The 21,364-nt window shown below is 33.9% G+C and overlaps 1 long non-coding RNA gene across 1 annotated transcript; it reads left to right on the plus strand.

Moving 5' to 3' along the window:
* The first annotated feature begins 19,493 nt into the window (after positions 1 to 19,493).
* LOC133789839 (uncharacterized) lies at positions 19,494 to 20,640 on the plus strand. Its single transcript, XR_009873732.1, has 4 exons — positions 19,494 to 19,604; positions 19,690 to 19,770; positions 19,954 to 19,978; positions 20,588 to 20,640. It is a non-coding gene; the product is annotated as an uncharacterized LOC133789839 (long non-coding RNA).
* Positions 20,641 to 21,364: the final 724 nt, after the last annotated feature.

The raw sequence follows: 21,364 nt of genomic DNA on the forward strand, positions 1-21,364 counted from the left end.
TAAGAAAATATTATTCCTCATCAATGTCGACTCCTACATCATCATCTGTACTTTCTAAATCATCTTCACTAATTTTGTCATCATCATCGTCGTAGATGAAATCATCATCCACATTCGGAACAACTCGAGACATTTTCCCAATTATGTTGGTGTGACTAGGTCGATCCAAATGCATAATCTCCAACTCTCCTAATTCCACAGTGAGCACAAAATTTGATGAAGTGTTATCATGCACGACATCAACCTCGTTATCATCGTCGATTCTTGGATGTTCCCAGATCTTTAGATGATTGACATGTTCTACTTTCTTCCAATTTTTGTTTCTTGAAGGATCTTCCAAGTAGACAACTTGTTTTGCTTTAGTGGCTAGAATAAATTGATCATTCTTGTACCATTCAGAATTAATCATGATACTAGTTATGTTATTCTCAGTCACATTTCGACCCTTGCTTGCATTGGTGTTGAACCATTTGCATCGAAACAATACTGCCGAGTAACCATGGGAATAACATAACTCTAAAATCTCCTCAAGTTGGCCATAGAAAGTGAAATCATCGGTTCCTGTCACTGAAACTACACTATTTTGAGTGGTACATCTTTCGTCACGACTATGGACCAAAAACTTCACATTGTTAACAATGCAAGCCGTGTAGGAGTATGCATTCTGATTGGACCCATTTACTAAAGCAAATAATTCATCAGTACACTCAGTTGACTGTACTTGCCATAAATGACCCATCTATAGAGTATGAGACATAAAAAGAAAACACAATGAGATGAGTATTAATCGATACGAATTTCATAAGAATTCTACAATTTCAATAATGTACCTTCAATTTAAACCAGATATGGAATTTTTTTTGAAGATTTATGAATTTTCTTGAAGGCATTCACTGTATAGAAAAATTAAGGTAAGATAACAGTTTGCCATGAATTAAATTTAATGAATTCATATATGTGTTCAACTACTTACTCAATATATGCTTGAATTTCAGGGTAATTGTTGAGTACAAACTACTCCGCTTCTTTTCGATGAAGATAGTCAAGGGATATGATTTTCTTTTTGCTACTTGGACGACATTGTGATTCAATAACTGACAACTATCTTTTACGAATAACAATATTCGTATATCTTTCCAGAAGATTAAATTTAGTCTGTATGCCCTGAAGATATTGCGACCAAAAAGTCAAAGCTTCATCGGCAACATAACCCTCCATTATAGAACCTCTGGGCGAGCCTTATTCGTGACATAATTTTTCAACTTCTTCATATATCGCTCAAATGGATACATCCACCTCATGTAAAATGATCATTCGAGGATAGCTTCTTGCGGTAAATGAAGAATTAAATGAATCATTATGTCAAAATAGGCTGGAGGAAAAATTAACTCCAACTTGAACAAAAATTTTATCACTTGATCTTCTGCATTCTCTATTTCATTAACAACCAATGTATGAGCACAAATTTGCTTAAAGAAATTGCAAAGCTCAATGATTGTCTTCGAAATATACTTATCCAAGTAGCCTCGAACTCCTACCGGCAACAGACGTTGCATAAGAATGTGAAAATCATGGGATTTCAACCCAACAATGTTGCCATCATTGTTAGTTACTTTCTTAGAGAAATTTGAACCGAAGCCATCAGGAAGTCTAACTCATTTTACGAACTAAAAAAATAATCATCTATCATCCAGTTTGAAAGAGTGCATAGGATGTGGTTTGATCAACTTTGTACCGTCTACCTTGAGGTACAACTTTTCTCGGATACCCCAATTCTTCATGTCTACTCGCGCATTGGTGGTGTCTTTAGATTTCTCATTCATAAGAAAAATTCCGAGTAAACTGTCGCAAACATTTTTCTCTACATGCATCACATCTAAATTGTGCTTCAGTTCAAGTTCGGAATAGTACTCAAGTTCAAAGAAAATACTATTTTTACTCCAATTAAGCTCTTTCATATCTCGCTTACGATCTTGAACATGCGCTAATTGTTCGAGTATGTCTTGACTATTAAATTTTCTTGGAGGACGTCCTTTTTCATAATTCCCATCAAACAAGTGACTTATCCTCCACTTATGCGTAGAATATAAGAATCTTCTATGCCCAACGTAAGCCGTCTTCCCAATTACTCGACATGAAAGAGTGTCTTCGTTGCATGAATGACATGCCATATATCCTTGGCCACTCCAACCAGACAAACTACTACAAGCTGGAAAATCATTGATAGTCCATATTAGTCCTGCACGCATTTGGAATACACTGTTCATTGCAGCGTCTCTGGTTTGAACTCCTTCACCCCACAACTCCGTCAATTCGTCTACCATAGGTCTCAAAAGACATCCATGTCCTTCGCAAGTGATTTCGGACCAGGAATCAATAAGGCCATCATGAGGGATTACTCTTTCATGCATAAAAAAGGAGGCATGTCATATGTACAGAATATTACCAACCATATGCTGTAAGATAGACTTGTGTTACCAAATGGATTAAAACCATCAGTAGCCAAACACAACTGAACGTTTCTGGGTTCTTTGGAAAAATCAGGATATCTGGAATCAAATTGTTTCCAAGCACCTCCATCAACAGGATGGTGCATCACACCATCTTCTTTCAACCGTCCCATACTATGCCAGGTCATATCATTTGTTGTATGCCTTCAACCATAAAGAGCTTCAGCCTAGGAGTCAAAGGGAAGTACCACAAAACTTTGTGGGAAACTTTTTTCCCCTTTGTGTCTTTGTCAACTCATCGGCTCTCACCACATACAAGACAACTCTATTTTTGGGAATTCTCCTTCCAGTACAAACAACAGTCGTACTTGCAAGCATGAATTGATTGATAATCTAACCCTAACTTCCTCATTTTTTCTTAAACTCATAGAATGAAGCCGAAAACTTATTCTCCTTGGCGAATGCAAATTTCATAAACTTCAAAAGTTCATCAAAGGAACTATTTTTCCATTTATTCATAACCTTCATGTGCATCATCTTCGCCAAGATGTTCAAGGAAGACAACCAAGTACAACCAGGGTATAACTCAGTTTCGACCTCATCCGCACCATTTCCACCACCATCTGAAATTATTTCATTTACGACTTCTTCATTACTATCTTGTTCCCCAATAACATCATTGATGATATCAATCATCTCATCAGTCACTAGAGCCTCGTCGTCCACTACTGGGGGCATATCAACTTTACTGTGGTAGGTCCACTTCATGTGTCACTGCAGAAACCAATATATGTGTATGTGAGCCTCCACCACATCCAGTTTCTCATTCAGCATATTGACACACTGAATGCATGGGCATTTGACTTCTCCCGAAGAATTCACATGATTCTTTGCCATTTGTGTAAATGCTTCAAGACCATTCCAAAACTCATCAGAGTTACGTCGTCTATTAGTTATCCAACTCTTGTCAATCGTCATAATTGATTCAAGTGGAAAATAAATTATCACAATGTGATAATCATAAAAAAACTACCTTTATTTGCTAATAATTTTTTTTATCACCAAAACACTAATTTTTTCAAGTAAATTGTGAAATTTTATTGAATCTTATGAATAAATTATTAAATTTTATGAATATATTATTAAATTTAATAATTTATTATAAAATTAATTAAATATACAAATATTTAATTATAAATTTATAAACTTACTATTAACGATTATTATTAATTTCCACTTTTTAATTTTTAAAAATAACCATAGAGTTTTATAATTGTAAAACTATTATTTTCATTCCCACTTTATAATTTTATGAATATATATTATCAAATTTTATGAATGTATTATAAAATTTCATTATATATGCAGATATTTAATTATAAATTTATTAATGATTGTTATTAATTTCTTTGATAATTATCAAATTATTATTTTAATTTACACTTTTTATTTCTTCAAAAATAAAAATAAAGTTTTATAATTGTAAAATTATTTTTTTAATTTCCAATTTAAGATTTTTTAATATACTAATTATAAACATCTAATTATATTAATATAACCTAGCCAATTTTAAAATACAATTCACATGCACATTTATATAAATAAACATATTCAACTAATATCAAACATAACATTAAATTAAATTAACATATTGAACACTATATATCTAAAATAACAAATTACACAACTAACATATTAACTACTGAAGTACATTAACATATTCAATATTATCAACAATACACAATTAACATATTAATCAAGTACACAATTAACATATATAATAGCATTTAATTAAATTAACATATTTAACATTGTCTAAAATATACAAATCTAAAATGAAAAACAAAATTCAACACTATATAAACAAACCAATCACACACTTAAAAACATAATTTAAACATTAATCAGACACAAAAATATAAAAAAATAAAAATAATACCCAAGGCTCGGGGGTTATCCAAACACGTCTGTGGCTAAGGATGATGCTCCACTACTCCAATATAAAAAAAAAAAACAAAAAAAAACATTTCAAAAACACATTTCTTCCAAATACTAAATACATAAATATATTAACAAAAAAATTAGTTTAAATGCTAAAATATATAAAAATTGGGTCTAGATTACCTAAACTTGGAAGAAATGGCCTCAAATCGAACTGGGTGGAATGGCACGGGGCGGCGAATGAGCGGCGCATTTTATCTAGTTTTACAAAGAGAAAAGATACAAAAAATTGAAGAAGAGAGCTCGGGTTGAGGGATTTATCCCATGATCCTATAGCGACGACATGTCGTCACTATACAAAATAAGAACGTCGTTGCTGATATCAAATGCACCGTTTCACTGAAACGTCATGTCGTAGTTGTAGGATAATGAGTAGTACACAAATACTCTCGTATGCTATTTTGTACTCTATAGCGACGACATGTCATCGTCGCTATAGGAAGTAAAATTTGACTTAAATTTTTTGGCGGTTCACGTTCCCACATTTTATTTTGGTTTCTATTGTGATGACATGTCATCGCTCTAAAATAACATATTTCCCTCTTTTTTTTCCGCGATGACTCTACAACGACGATAGTTTGTCGCTATAGGGGGTGCAAATAGGAAACCAACTCTGGGCAGTTGAGTTTCCTGAGCATCCCTCACTGTAGACAAACATATTTCCCTATTTTTTCGACGAAGACCCTACAGTGACGACATGTCGTTTTTGCTGCCGTAGAGTCACTTCCCGCCTCATGTTCCCTCCAAACTCCTGATACCCTACAGCGACGACATCTTGTCGCTGTACTGTAGGGTATCCGGAATTTTGAGGTCTTGGTCTTGTGTTGTGGTAAATTAAGAAAAAATAATTTTATGTGGATTTTTCCTACATACAACGACGACTTTGTAGTCGTCGCAATAGATGTCGTCGCTGTAGAGTCTTTTTCTTGTAGTGATCGGTTTAGTCCAACGTAACAAAATACATCCGATCTTATCTACTTGGTCAATGTCTTGGATATGACATCACACCAGATGTAAGTAGATCTTATCATAGATTACTCAATAAGTAAAAATCTAGTGTACTGATTTAATCTTAGGACAAAATACTTTTCAACATATAATTACAATTATAATCCACTGTGACCGAGTCACTATAATTGTAACTATACATGTGTTCGGGATTTTATAAACGTTTGTATTAATAATAATTATTCATGTAATAAAACATATATACAATGCAATTTGATTGAACAAAATGATTTCTACTACTTTATTGATAATGAATGAATTACATAAGAAATGTGGTTTTATAAGGGCATAAAATCCAACAAACTCCCACTTGAACTTTTAAAACAAATGCTACATTTCTCTCAATTCCACTCCCTCTATATGCTTTAGAAAAGTTGTATCTCCCAGTGTCTTTGTGAAAGGATCCGCAAGATTGTCCTGGGCTGTATTCTTCATGACCTTCACTTCTCCCCTTGCCACATATTCTCTGATGATGTGGTACTCCCTCTTTATATGCTTCGCTCTTTTATGGCTCTGAGGTTCTTTAGAATTGTCTATTGCCTTATAGTTGTCACAATACAAAATGAGGGGTTTATCCATTTCTGGTATAACACCGAGATCTGTATAGAACTTCCTTAGCCAGACTATTTCCTAAGCTCCCTAAGAAGTAGCTATGTACTCAGCCTCCATGGTAGAATTTAAGATTGCGGATTGCTTAACGCTTCTCCATATCACAGCTCCACCCCCAAGAGTAAATACCATTCCAGAAGTTGACTTATAGTCATCGACATTAGTTTGAAAATCAGAATCAGTGTAGCCTAATGGGTTCATAACTCCACCTGAGTAGACTAGGATATAATTCCTAGTTTGTCAAAGATATTTCAGTATGTGCTTGACCGCTATCCAATATTCCCTTCCTAGGTTTGACTGGCATCTGCTCACAACTCCCACTGCATGGTAGATGTCCAGTCTAGTGCACAACATACCATACATTAGACTTCCAACTGCAGATTCATAAGGATTCATTCTCATATCATCTTCCTCTTCATGAGCCTATGGATACTGCCTTTTAGAAAGATGGATTCCATGTCGGGATGATAAACGTCCTTTGTTTGAATCTTTCATAGAGAAATGCTCAAGCACCTTATTTATGTAAGCTGCTTGAGATAGAGCCAAAGTTTTGTTCTTTCTATCCCTCAAAATCTAGATACCAAGAACATAACTTGCTTCACCCAAGTCCTTCATCAACATTGTTTCCAATGAGCAAGATATTTTCTTGACATTGTTTCCAATGAGCAAGATATTTTCCATATTGAGAATCAAGAATACCACAATGTTGTTTTCCTTGAGTTGGTAAACGTAGGGCTCATCAACATTCTATTCCTTAAGGAACGCTGTCTTGACGTTTATTTGCCAAATCTCATAATCAAGAGCTGCGGCTATGGATAAGAGTATGTGAATAGATTTTAGCATGGCAAATGAAGAAAAAGTTTCCTCATAATTTTCTCATTCTTTCTAGGTATAACCCTTTGCCATGAGTCGAGCTTTGTAGGTCCACTTGAACCCAACAACCCTAAAGTTACTAGGTGCTTCTACAATATCCTAAACGGAGTTAGAGTACATGGACCCCATTTCCTGTTTCATGGCTTCAAGCCAATGATCCTTATCAGCACTACTCATTGCCTGTTTGAAAGTCAACAAATCATCGTCACGTGTGTCACCAATGACTGTGTTGGTGTCACCATCCATACGATAGAGGATCGGGATACGAGAAACCCTTCCACTACGATGAGGCATCGTAACTGTCTGAACCTGAATTGTGGTTTCTTGTTCTTACTCGTTAATCTCGACATGCGTCACTTGAGGAAGATTAGTAGGAATATTTTTGTTTTCATCAACTTGCGTTGATGGAATCGAATTAGTAGAAATAGCTAAGTTAGATTGCAATTCTACCAAGATTACTTTGCTACGGGGTTTGAAATTAGACACGTAGTCTTCTTCAAGAAAAGCAGCGATCGTAGAAACAAACACTTTCCTATCTTGTGGACTATAGAATAGACCACCTCGAAGTACCTTTAGGATAGCCAAAAAACAAGCAAACTTCAGTTCGTAGTTCTAGCTTTCCTTCCTTTTTCCTTAGGACGTGAGCGAGACACCCCCAGATTCTATAATGATGCAAACTAGGTTCACGACCATTCCATAGTTCCAAGGGTGTCTTGGAGAAAGCTTTAGACGACATGACAATTAAAATGTCACATGCGGTCTGCATGGTATGTCCCAAAAAGTGATCAGAAGAGTTGAATAACTAATCATGGACCGAACCATTTCCATTAACATGCGATTCTGATGCTCTACAACACCTTTTTGTTGCAAAGTACCTGGGATAGTACGTTGATATAATATCCCAAGTTTAGCTAAATGATCTTGGAACTACTTATCCATGTATTCTCCACCCCTCTCAGATCACAAGATCTTTAACATTTTACCTACTTGGTTTTGAGAAATTGCAGGGAAATCTTTAAACTTCTAAAATGTTTTAGATTTCCTATGCATTAGGTGGAGACACGAGTATCTCGAGTAGTTGTCAATGAAATTGATAAAATACTCATAACCACCCATTGCTTGAACATTCAGAGGTCCACAGACATCTGAATGAACCAGCCCTAGTGGTTCTATGGCCTTTTCTCCTTTTGCAGAGAATGGACGCTTGATCATTTTACCCTCGAGAAAAGATTTGGAGACAGGTAGGTCACCCATTGTATGTTCCCTCAAAGGCCCAACCTTTGTTAGTCTTTTGATCCTATCATAGTTAATATGAGCAAGTCAAAAATGCCGAAGATACATCATGTTATCATTATCGATATTTTATCGTTTGGTGGTCCTAGATCTAGCTACCTTAAATAAATCATTATTAAAAGTGGAGAGTTCGATAGGTCGTAAAAGGTATAGCCTGTTTTTCATACATCCAACACACAATTCACATCCATTCAACGAAACTAATATATTAATACTTGTGAAAGTTACAACAAATTGTTGTTAATGTAATAAAGAAACTGAAATTAAATTATGACTAAATTTTGGAATAAAATAAATAATATTTAAAACTAAACATTTATTTAAAAAGTTTAGACGAGTTTGTCCTCGTGCTTCAACGTTCACGAACGCTCCATTTCCAACTCTAAGCTTCAGCTCGCCTTCCTTTACTGGTGTCCAATTACTAAGTAGTTGTAAAGACGTGCATACATGGTTAGTGGATCCAAAATCTATAATCCATACATAATTATCATCTTAAAAAATACATGCATCCGAGACAAAATATTGACAATTACCTTGGGTTCCATTAGCCTTGAGAGTTGGGCTATCCTTTTTCCAATGCCCAATCTCCTTGCAATACAAACATCTCCTTTGGCTTTCTTAGTAGCAGGTTTTTCCCAAGCTGGCTTTGCAACACCTCCAGCTGGTTTTGTAGTAGCTGTGGCCTTGCCCATCTTGTTCTTTCTCTTATTCCTCTTGTTGCTCTTCGAGGATGAAGCTAAGTTAGCTTCTCCTGGAGCAATCTCAGAGCACCAGCAGGCTTCTTGTCATGTCCCTTACTAAGTCCACATTGATACCTTCAAACATTTTAAGCTCATTCATAAGTTGAGTCATTCCATACTTTATTTTATTTAGTAAGTAGTTTGTTGTGAATGGAAGAAAACCGGGAGCAAGACTATTCAGAATAAGCCCCACTTGGGTTTCCTCATCTATGGTGGTCCCGTGCAATTCTGCCTCTTAAAAGTTGTTCGTCATCATAATGAAGTGATCACGAACATGCATTCCAGGCGCCATCCTATCATTAGCATACTTCTTCGTTGCCTCAAAATGATCTTTTCTAGATTTGTGTTCGAACATTTTCTGAAGTTGCTCCATGATTTCATAGGTAGTTTTGACATCCTCTAGTGTAACACCCTAGATAACCAAGACAATTACACTATGTATTTTAAAATAGTGCAAGACTTGCTAATCAAGTTGTTTGAACAATAATGTGATCTTGAGGTCAACTATCCGATTAGGGTTAAATGATTTTTGATTATAAATGTTAATTTTCATTAAAACGGATGTTTGATACATGAGATCCCAAAAACAGGGTATATGTGGTGATTACAATCCCCAAAAGTTAATACAACAAAAGTTTGTCTAATGGCAAAATACAAGTTTTTTTAGGGCTCTGTCCCTGTACTTTCCCTCAGCCATGGCGCACAAGCAACTAACTATGTACACTTAGCCCCTAGAGCCCTCCAACTCATGGTTGGTCCAGTTTCCCTTGTCCTTTACCTGCACCATGTAGCACCTATGAGCCAAGGCCCAGCAAGAAAACAATAAATAGAAAGCACACATAACAATAGTAGTATTCAATCAATCAATCTTAACTCAACCAGTTCAAATATATAACGGAATACAAGCATTAAACTAACCAGTGGTGAAAATATAGTACAAGTTCATATCTTAACTAGTTACATAAACTATCAGGGTTGGCATGCTTAGGCTGAGCCCTCTATTTATCTAGCTAACCCTGGCTTGCTTAGGCCGAGTTGCGTGCAGCACACTTATAATCATCCCTGGCACCCTTAGGCCATTCATTTTGATATACATAACAATTATATAATCACACAGTACACATATTCAATTATTGGGAAGCTCAACCGTGTTTGCAACCACAAGGGTGTAGTTTTCTTACCTTGAATCCCAAGCGAAGAGTAAAGAACAGTCTCGAGCATGATCCTCAGCCCTGAGCCTTAGAAATAATCCTAGTCACGACAACAATGGGTAACTATGGATTTCTAATCCAAATAAATAGTTGGGGAACAAATATTAGCCTCCAGGACCTCGAATTCTACTAAACCGGGTAGTAAAATTCATTCTGAGTGCCTAGGTTTGAATCCTCAAGCCTCCCCGAGCCTAAAAACTTGTTTTCCAATCATTCCCAATTTAGGGTCGCGACTTGCCCTTAAGGGCTGCAGCCCGTGCCTAAGACAGAGGCCAAGCCCTCCTTGCTGGAGGGCACGGGCCACAACTTGCACCCCTCCAAGTCACGACGCACCTGGCGAACCAGAGGCTCCCAGCCTCCAAAATCATGTTGGTCGCGGCGCCTGAAGAACTAGGTTGCGACCCGAGCCCCTAAGCCCAGAAAACTACCTTTTCTCAACGTTCTCCTCGAGCCTAACCTAAAATTTCCATCCCAAACTAGCAGCCAAATTCAAATTCAAGCCCAGAATTCCTATCCTTATATCCCAACCATCACAACTAATCTAAACCATTTTCTTACACCATTCCACACCCATAACCAGCTAACAAACTAAAACTCATGCAAACTCTAACCTTCAACATAGTTTCAACAGAATTTAGAGAAACTAACTTGAATTCTTACCTTAGATTGCAGCCTAATTCCCTAGCAATCTTTTGACTAATTCTAGCTTAATTCCTTCCAAGGTTCCCAGCTTAAGTCTCAAGTTCTTTAAGCTTTTTTCTTCAACTTCAATACACCAGGAGAGAGAGAGTAGGGATACGTGTATGAGGGAGAGGGAGAATGCTGAGAATTCAGAACACCTAGGGTGGTTTATGGCTAAGTCTAGTGTTTCTAGAGAATTAATCTCTTAACTCACAAAGACCAAACTACCCCCTTGAATTACTTAGCCCTTTAATTTGTTCTAAGGGTAAAATAGTCTTTTCCCCGGTTCCCGCAAATTCCTCAAGTGTTCCTAACAGTTATCAATTAATCCCGTCGCGTCGAATCAATTACCAAAATACTTATTCATTAGTCAATTAATTTCAAATTATTTTCTAAATTCCCAAAATACCCCTAAGCTACCCCAAGCCGGGTATTAAACACCACTTGAATATTTCGCTAATCTGCTCACTAGGACCGTCTCGAGCCATATACTGCAAATATATCCACATAATCATATGGTTTCAACCATTTATCACATATAATCACATTTATGCCCTCCACGGGCCAAAATTACAAATATGCCTTTATGAACAACAAAGGGCCCACATGCATATTTAATACTCATAAACATGCATATAATATATTCACATAATTGTAATGCCCCGACTAATTCTAGACCTTGGACCATTAAAAACTACCATAGCTACTATTTTGGAATACATACATGCATAAAATATTAGAAATTTATTAAAAATCCAAAATATGGGATCCCATTGTTTAATACATAAAAATAAAGAAAACATAACCTTTAATTAATTGTTTAAAATACTAAGTGAAGAAAACATAAATAAAAAAGATTTGAAACAAAAACTTCATCCTTGATCTCCCAGCAGTCCATTCAATCAGTCCTCTCCCAATACACATGCCAAAGATGCCAAGAAATCCATGCTACCTTCAAAGCTCATTTTCCTGCACCATCTACAATAAAAGGATTGAGCCTAATGCCCAACAAAGAAAATCTACTAAACATATACTATAAAACATATGACGTAAATACGTAAATCATAAAAATATAGGACTACAATATTAATGGAAATTAACTCATTACTGTTGTATGTGATAAAACCATCTAGGTCCTTAGTTTACTAATCGAGGTAGGTTAGATCACAAAATAGTATATGATAACCCATCTGGGTCCTCTGTCTACTAATCAAGGTAGTGTAAATAATAACTCTAATCTACGATAATGATATAAATCTTGGGATTCGATATGCTATCTAAGCAACTATAATACCCAAGTGACTATAACATAAAACATATTCATATACATATATAACATATCAACATAACATAACACATCATATAAACATATAATCTAACCTATTTTCCTTACCATAAACCAGGATATTGGAGACAAGAACGGGATTGGAAAACTCCTAAAACCAATAGAAAGGATCATGAGTTTCTAAAGAAATGGAGATGAAAAGTGTAACGACCCAAAATTACTAATAAGGCTTATGGGCCTTGATTAGTGTATCGGGAGGTCATAACTGGATTATATGTGATTTAAATGATTAAATGCATGATTATGTGATAAGCATGCATATATGATTATTTGGATATATGAGATGCATGATTATGAGTATTAGTATGCATGTAAGGCTTGTTTAGATTATAAGGGCATGTTTGTAATTTTGGCCTGTTGAGGGCATAAACATGATTAGCTGTGATAAATTGTTGAGACCACATTATTATGTGGATATATTTGTAGCTTGTGACTCGAGGCGATCCTAGTGAGCGGTTTAGCGAAAAAGTCACGGTGGGGATTTATACCCAGCTCGGGGTGAGCAGAAATACCCCCAGTATTTCTGGGAATCTGGGAAATATATTGGAGACTATTTGACGTTGAGGAAAATAATAGGTGATTGGTTAGGTATCGAGATCACTACCCCAAATACCCCTTATCATAAAAAAAGAATATAATACTATTAAAAAATTATTATGATATACATATATGTGGTAAAAGAAAAAAAAATTGCGGTAATATTGTAAAAGTTATATTTTTTCCCAAGCTAATTCCTTTTTTCCTAGCCCGCCTATAACTCCCCCGTTTTCTTCTTCGCACCCATCTACGCCTCTCCCTGCATCAAATCTTCCATTTACGCAATGCCCACCATTAGAATCGACCAGTCCCTTCTGAGGCTAGGAGGCACGATCTTCCCTGGAGGCTTTGGTTTGAAATCAGGTAATGTTCTCGTCACCATCACCAAATGCTTTCCCTTGCTCTCTCTCTAGCTCCCTATCTTCTCTCTCTTCTTCTTTCTCCTTTCTCCATTTATTCAGAGGCTTGAAAGAACCCAAAGAGTAATCGATTTTGAGAGGGTTTTTCTCTTTCATGATTGAGCTACCATTATTGGCTTATAGTTTTGTTTTCTTTTTTGATTTCCGAAAGCCCCAAAATTGACTCTCGAATTGGTTTGTGTTTCCCCTAAATATTAAAAAGCTCTTGCATTTTATTTTTTAGATTTCTCTTTGCAGTTTGGGAATGCATTGCTCTATTTCTCATTTTTGTGAAATGAGATTGACTGGTTCAATATTTTTTTGATCAATTACAACTAGTCTATCGTCTCTCTTCTTTGTTTAATTGCTTGCAAATTATTTGATAAATGTCCTGTTTCAATTTCAATCTACTTTCTTATCCTCATAAAACAAATTTGTATTAATTATCTATATAGATCAATAATCAAATATCTTAGAAACTGATTCTCATTTGTGTCTATATATTATCTTGTGATTTGTCTTTGTCATAGAAGTGGACGCTAATTAGAGACCAAACAAATATATTATATAATTTTTTCATATATGTGTTAGTGTGAAGCTGCCACCTTGATTATGTAAATCTTTTAGGATATCAACGATAGTCTTTCAAAGTGCTTTGTTTAATGGTAGAGACAATGGCTTTTGACATAGCAATTTTTATTTATTTTTAAATATTGCTCTCTTTTTGCTCAAATAGATTTGATCCTTTGTCATCTAAGTTCTAACAAAAATTAACTTAAATTAAAAGAATGAGGACTGGAATCTGAATTTAACTAGATGGAGCTTTCGATTATCTCTCTAGGTTTAGGCTAACAATTTTAGGTGCAACATCTTTAAGCTGTTTAGAATTAGAATTGCATGGTTGGGCTACTTCATTTTGGTGCAACATCTTTGTTAGTAAAAAACAGTTCTGAAATTTTGAACATTTGGAGTGCTTATTACATGTGATTATTACTTATTATCAGGTTAAAACCACAGATCCTTTATCTGGAAAACCTGCTCAACGTGAAACAAGCACAATGCCACAGTGGGCTGGTTCTTGCTGGTAGTGTTTTCTTTTCCAATCTATAGTAACTAGCCTTTTGTTGTTGTTCTCAACTGTAACACATTTAGCCTCAATCACAATTTAGTTGCTTGAAAAAATTACTGCTGCTTTGTTTCTGTCTGTAAAAGTTATACTGACTTTATCGGAAATTATTGCATGGATCTGCCTAATCTTTCAAAAATCTGAACAATACAAGATGTAGATAGTTTGTTGTATTACACCTTAACTATGAAGAACTTTCCTTACATTTGATGTTTCCTTGCTCATAGCCTAAGTGAAATTGGTTTTACCACATTCATATTTACCTTCCGTATTTTTCTTTGTTGAATTCAAATCTTATGTGTTTCAAAGAAGGGTTCAGGTAGTGTTTATTGCTTTTGTAAGTTCATAATCCATCTCATGCACCAATTAAATTGTCAAAATATACTTTATCTTTCTAGATGACCATTTCAAGAATCTATTACTTGCATTTGTCTTTTTGTTGAATTTCACTCCTTTTTGTGCTTGAGAGACCACTAGAATTGAAGGGATGGCTCTAAGCTTTTAAACTGCAATCACTATGGTATGTTTCTTCAAAGAGTTAATCATTTTCACTTACTCATGGATTGGTTGTGGCTTGAAATACTTGGAACCAATTAAGATGTGAAAAATTGTTCTTTTATATTCATTTCTAGGTACTATTTGAGATTTATGGACCCGAATACATTATTCTTGTTCATGATCTGAGATACGAAGATTGCTAGGGTCTTATTATTTTCAGTTTCAATTAAATGAGAAACACAGCTGGCTGTAAAATGTTGTTATCTCTCATTGGTATTTTGGTGTTTTGTGATGATTGAGTGATTTACTGAATTGAGTTGTCTTGGATTTTCATTCATTTTTGTCCCTTCTATGATTGAATTTGTGAAAAATGTTTGCTTGGTTGAAAATTTAATGATTTATGTTATGGTTGTTTTGCTTCATTGGGCAAAATAGCTAATACGATTTTAGGGATCAACCTTCTTTTTTTTTTCTTATTCATTATTAATATGTTGTTGAATTGGGTTGTTTTGGATTTTATATAGGTGATAAGTGTTTGTTTTTTTTTAAATCATTGGTGCATTAGGCAAACAGCTAATCTGGGTTTGTGGATAGCCTACTCTAGTTGGGAGATGTACAAACCATAATTGATGAACTAGGAAATCTCCAATTGTTAGTTTAAACTTTGAGGAGATAGCCCATAAGATATTAGAATTTATGATTTTAAAATAAGAAATATGAGCATGTTTACATTGGCATAATTGAAATTACATGATGACATGTTGAGACACTTGGGTAATGAAAGAAAGTCCCATTTTTTCCTTATGATTATACAATAAAATAGTTGGCACTTGATTTATTATATTACTAATTTGCCATATAATTTTGGTAAATGTCTAATATTGGAGATTTCTCTTGGTGTTAGACTTTGCTTAGTCTTGGTAACAAAATATTTTAGCACATGTAATTGAACTGAATTTAATAATTGTTAATTATGAATTGAACAGGCCAAACCAACATTGAAACACGGAGAAATTGAAAAACTGATTGATCCAAAGCTGGGAGGGGCCTATGGTGTTACTCAGCTGAAAAGACTTGCCTTTGCTGCATCACTTTGCATAAGGTCACTCACAAAATGGCGGCCTACCATCACAAGGGTATTAAAAAAACCCTTTTAATGACATACCATATATCTATATGTATGTATATATATTATACTAATACTATAATAAACCTCTACTAAATGCTATTTAAAAAATCACGATTCATATCAATAGAATAGCAAAACTTATTGCTTATTCTTGCAAGGTATCCATCTAGGCCATTGTTGAGAGGAAATGATATTATATTATATATATAACTTTGGTTCTAATCTTCTGAGATGCTTTCCTTATTAATATGGTCATATTATTTTTATAAATGGAAATGAATAAGAATATGTATAACTTTGTCAATAAACTATTTTCTCGTGGAGGAATATCATGGGTTTAGCTTAGACTACATATATTGTGCCTCATGTTAATACAGTAGCCTTTAGTTGACTAACCAGGCCAGTAAGCTACATACAGTAGCCTTTAGCATCTAAATGAATTACTCATGTGTTAGTGTGAATAATAAAAGGACATATTGCCATACAAATACAATTACACTGAAAATCTTTGTTGTCCAAAGTGATGTGTTTATCATTCTATTTTCTAGCTTGCTTATATTAGCTTTGATCTTATGATAGTTTGATGACATTGGGTCTGAAGGCACAAAAGTTATTGTCTACAACTTATGGGCTAATGACGACGGGATTCTTTAAATAACTTTAGAATGTGATTAACAAATTTCATAAAAAAATAGGATTAGAATAACAAACAGATCAATACAAATAAAACACCTATTTAATTAACTTTGAATTTGAATTTTGTCAACACTCACCCTCAGGCTTAGCTATAGATGCCGATAAGACAAGCTTGCCTACAAGAAATTGGAAGGTTTGTACAGATAGATCTTTGGGAGTAGATTAATTAAAAATACCCTTTTTACTCGGAGATTACGTTCTCAAAAGGTATCTTAGTGCTCCAAGAGAAATTTTTGAAATAGAATATTGGATAGAAGATTTAATTCCCTTTCTAATATCTATTGGCTTATCTAAATCATGGATAAGATTAGATTGGTGAATGAGATTTTACCATTGGTTCATCTTCTTGACTTTGAATAGGATTCATAATGTACTTATCAATGTTTAAAATACTGCTTTTACGCCTCAAGGTGCATTGAGGCATAAGCCTCAAATATTTAATTAAAAAAAATATCTTTAGAACACCTAAAGATATTAAGTAAGATGAATGTGTCTTATAAAACTCAAACATATAATAAGAAATGTCATTAAACTCAAACATACCATAAAATGTATCATTAAACTCATACATAAATATCTCATAAATTATCTTAATTTGTAAAATAAAGTTAACTTTTGTTTCTAGTACTAGAATCCTAGATTCTACTATCCTAGAACAAACTTCTTATCAGTTTTTTGGGCCTATTTAGATCAGTTGTGTTTAAATTTGATTTTGGGCATTTTTGGGCATAAAAAAACCCATTACAAAAATACACCTCTGAGGCTTACACCTCTCTCAATTTCTGCCTCAGCAGCCCCAACTCAGCGCCTCACTACAGTGAGGTGCATGCCTCACCTTTGCTAAGCAAGGTGCACGCCTTGGTGCGTTTTTTTTTTCCGCCTCAAACTGAGGGGTGCCTCAAAACTACATTTTTAAACATTGGCACTTGTTTGCTTGAGAACTTTTTCTTTTAAAGTAGACTGGGTACTCTTGTTGTCTAGGCACAAGCATAGGTGGTGGTGTTGATTCTCCCTTGGGAGAAACAGGATTAAAATATCAAATGCAACGAATAGATAAATACAAATAAAACAAATCCAATCAAATTAAATTTGAATTTCATCAACAAAGGCCTGCGGTTGAAAAACTTTTGAGTGAATAAGTTATCAGAAACCATAATTTTTACTACAGTATTCTTGTTCCTTCAGGTTTACTTATCCATCTGGTATTTGCGAATACCAGCAAGTTTCATAATAATACTTAGGGGGGAAGTTGTGGAACATCAAAATATCGCTAATGATCTCAAATTTCAACAATTTATTGTGTATAAACCTCAGAATGCAGGAGCTTTTGAGGTTTGTTATATTGTGCTGTTTCAGTTGTCTTCATCATGTTTCAATGATTTCCAGGATGTTATTAGTTCATAATTTCTGTTGGTACTTGCAGCTCTTTGGTTTAACTTGAACTTCTTTCTCTTATTATTCAGGGTCAAATTATAACAACTATTGGGTTTCTTAAAGAGGCTCTAAATGTCAATATCCATGGCTTCAACGTCTACCATAAAAATTGTTTAATTCTTGTAAGTATTTTTAATATAGAAGTTAACATTTTTTATGGGAGCACCATGCTCTTGATGCGCATACGAATATGTTCCATTTAATATAAATAATCTATGGTTGTACCACTACCTCCTAAGCATAAGTTATTTCATAGGCTTCATACAATGCCTTGATACTGTAGAGGCTGTTCAATTTACTGTGTATTCTTTTCTTAAACTTGTTTAGTTATGGATTTTTCTATTGTCTGATCATTACAAACAATCGGCATTCAAACTTGAATATGCTAATTGAAGAATATTGAAGAAAAACTATCCATTGCTGATCGGAAGAACCTTCTAGTTTTTGTTTAGATATTATCTTATTTTTCAAGTGTGACTTTCTTATTTTTCTGTTGGTTTTTACCTGGTGTTTGCTAGCTTATTCATCTGTTGCTCACTGGTGTGTTTGCCAAGTACTTGTGTATTAGTTGCTAGAAAAGAATGAAAAACTAAACAAATTAATATAATTCTGTGTTTTCAATGTTTACAATTCTGTGTTTTCATTGTTTCTCTTACTCTCTGATTGTTCTTTCCCCTTTAATTCCAGAAAATTATGATTCTCTTTTTTTATCATTTCCCTCATGCTCTCTGACTAAGTCCATTCTTCTACTCATGATGTACTCTACTACATATTCAAGATTTATGTATTGAACTATTGTGGATCATTCCAGAACAAGACAAAATTGAACTCCACTTATACGTGTATATGTATATATATAAATATAGTTCTATTAAAATTCTCATATATTTTAAGTTATGTTGCTCTTTTATAGACATTGCATGTGCAAATGTGTTCTAGTGCAAAGCCGACCATTCCAGACCACCACTACAAACTTCTACAGAGTTCAAGTTCCAGCAAGTAACATGTCCTTAAAATTTATGAATAGCAATAATGATTTTATAGATTTATTATTATTAGGAATAACACTTTATAACATTTTGTACTTGATAATATTAAATAGAGTTCATCATCACTTATTGCACCCTTCAAAGTCAAACATACCTTTAAATAAAATCCCTTGAGAGATTTTGGTTTGTTCATTTTTGTAATCATTAAAAGCAAAAAATTTAGTTGCTTTATCAAATTTTATGGACTGAAGTTATAAGCTAAAAAATATCCTTAAATACTAGTTATTAGTTAGATTATACCACACAAAAGAAAACATAACCAAATCAATTTATCTCTGCAACAAGTGAATTACAAGTTGATATGATTTACCTATGACATATTTTGAACTAATCTCTGCTTCTCTCTGCTCATCATTCCTCTTTCGTGTTGTATCTATTAATTCATATCTTGGCTGTGTTTTCTTTTACCAGGAACATTCTTTGGTTGGATGAATCCCCTTATGCAGCGTGCATATCAAAGACCAATAATAGAGAAGGAAGTGTGGAAGTTAGATACTTGGGATAGAACAGAAACATTGAATGCTAAGTATGCAGTCATTCGTACCTTATAGTTTCTTGTCAATAGAATTTAACTGATAAAGGTTACATCATTATTTTTATACCTTTTGCAGGTTCCAAGAATGTTGGGTTAAAGAATCTCAGAAGCCAAAGCCATGGCTGTTAAAAGCATTAAACAGTAGCCTTGGAGGAAGGTAAGCATACATATAAATAAGTATTTGTATTATAGACTTTATAAGGAACATACAATATTATTAAGTGCATGGCTGGAATGGAATTGCATCAGTTGCTATGTTAACTTGAGTTTCTTATGATACTTTTTGTACATGCGTCGAATTCCCTTTTACTTTTTCTGTCTCTTGTAACTTTTTATATAGGTTTTGGTGGGGAGGCTTTTGGAAGGTATTGAATTTATTTATTTAGTTTTTTTCCCCTTATCTTATCTCATTAGTTCTCAGGCAAACTTCCATTAAGCTTTTTAAAATTGTTCATGGATTAGCAAATAATTCATTTGTAAGGTGCATACTGCATACCTAGACTTTAAAAGTGTATACTATAGACATTCATTTTGCATTAAAAAAGAGCATTATAGAACTTTTTATGATCTGCTGTTGGCTGTGGCTTTTTTGCTATTGTGGATATACTCGGGTCTCCATTGCCCCTGTTTTTTTATGTACTACCATTCTAACTTTGGCCCTTTTAACTTTCAAGTGTCTCATTTTACCATTCTAATCATGTTTTGGCCCCTTATTTTATTGTTGACAAAAAAAAATTAGGTATGGGGTAGTGACAATTCATATTTTTGTCATACTTACAGTATAATAAAAGGCCATGTGACCTTTGTCAAACAAAAAGTATAGTGTTTGGTTTCTTTGTTTGCTTTGGTGTAGTTGTGAATTCATTATTTTGTATGTGGTGTCCTCTCTTGGAAATAATTTCCATAGCATTTTTCTTGAAGTAATTTGTGATGCTAGATAATAACAATAAAATATTTCTTTGTTTATTTTGCAGATGTGACAAGCGAAATTGAAAATGATACTTAATTTTGAAGGCTTTGTGTTGGCAGCTGTAGAATATTTTGTGCTGAAAGTAGTAATTTTTCAAAATGTTGAATATTTAAGACTACTTGAATACTTAAAGAACATTTTGTTGTTGATGACAGTGTTGAATGTTTTAAACTAATTTGTGGATTGTTAATACAATGTTGAATGTTTTTACTTTTTGTTATTTGAAAATCAAGTCCATTTGATGATGCTAGTATATATTAGAAAGTTAATTTTAATTATATAAATAAAAAATAAAAATATAATAGAATAAATTAGTGTTATATCAATGAATATATAATGAGAATTTAAACTTATCTAAATATTAAAATAATACGAAAAATGTGTTATAATATCTATTACAATAACACTTTTTATAAGTAAAGAATTTTGTTATGCAAACTTCATTATATAACACAAAAAATGTGTTATATTAAAGTGTAGTATAACACAAATTTATAAGTATTGAAATGTGTTATATAATCGACTATAAATAATATAATTAAACACTTATCTATTTATTAAAATAACACATCTGTATAACAATGATAAAGTGTTATGTAAAGTACCCTGACCTACGATAACATAGTCGGTCTGAACACATCAAAAAGTGTTATGGTATGTTTAGATAACACATTTTTTGTGTTATTAAAAGCATTTTTTCTAGTAGTGGATGTAAGTGGTAGTTATTAGGGATACTCGAGGAATTAGCGAGAATTGGGAGTAATGACCAAAATGCCCCTAG

This window comes from Humulus lupulus, chromosome 7 (assembly GCF_963169125.1).
Source record: "Humulus lupulus chromosome 7, drHumLupu1.1, whole genome shotgun sequence".
In the NCBI taxonomy this organism is placed as follows: Eukaryota; Viridiplantae; Streptophyta; class Magnoliopsida; order Rosales; family Cannabaceae; genus Humulus; species Humulus lupulus.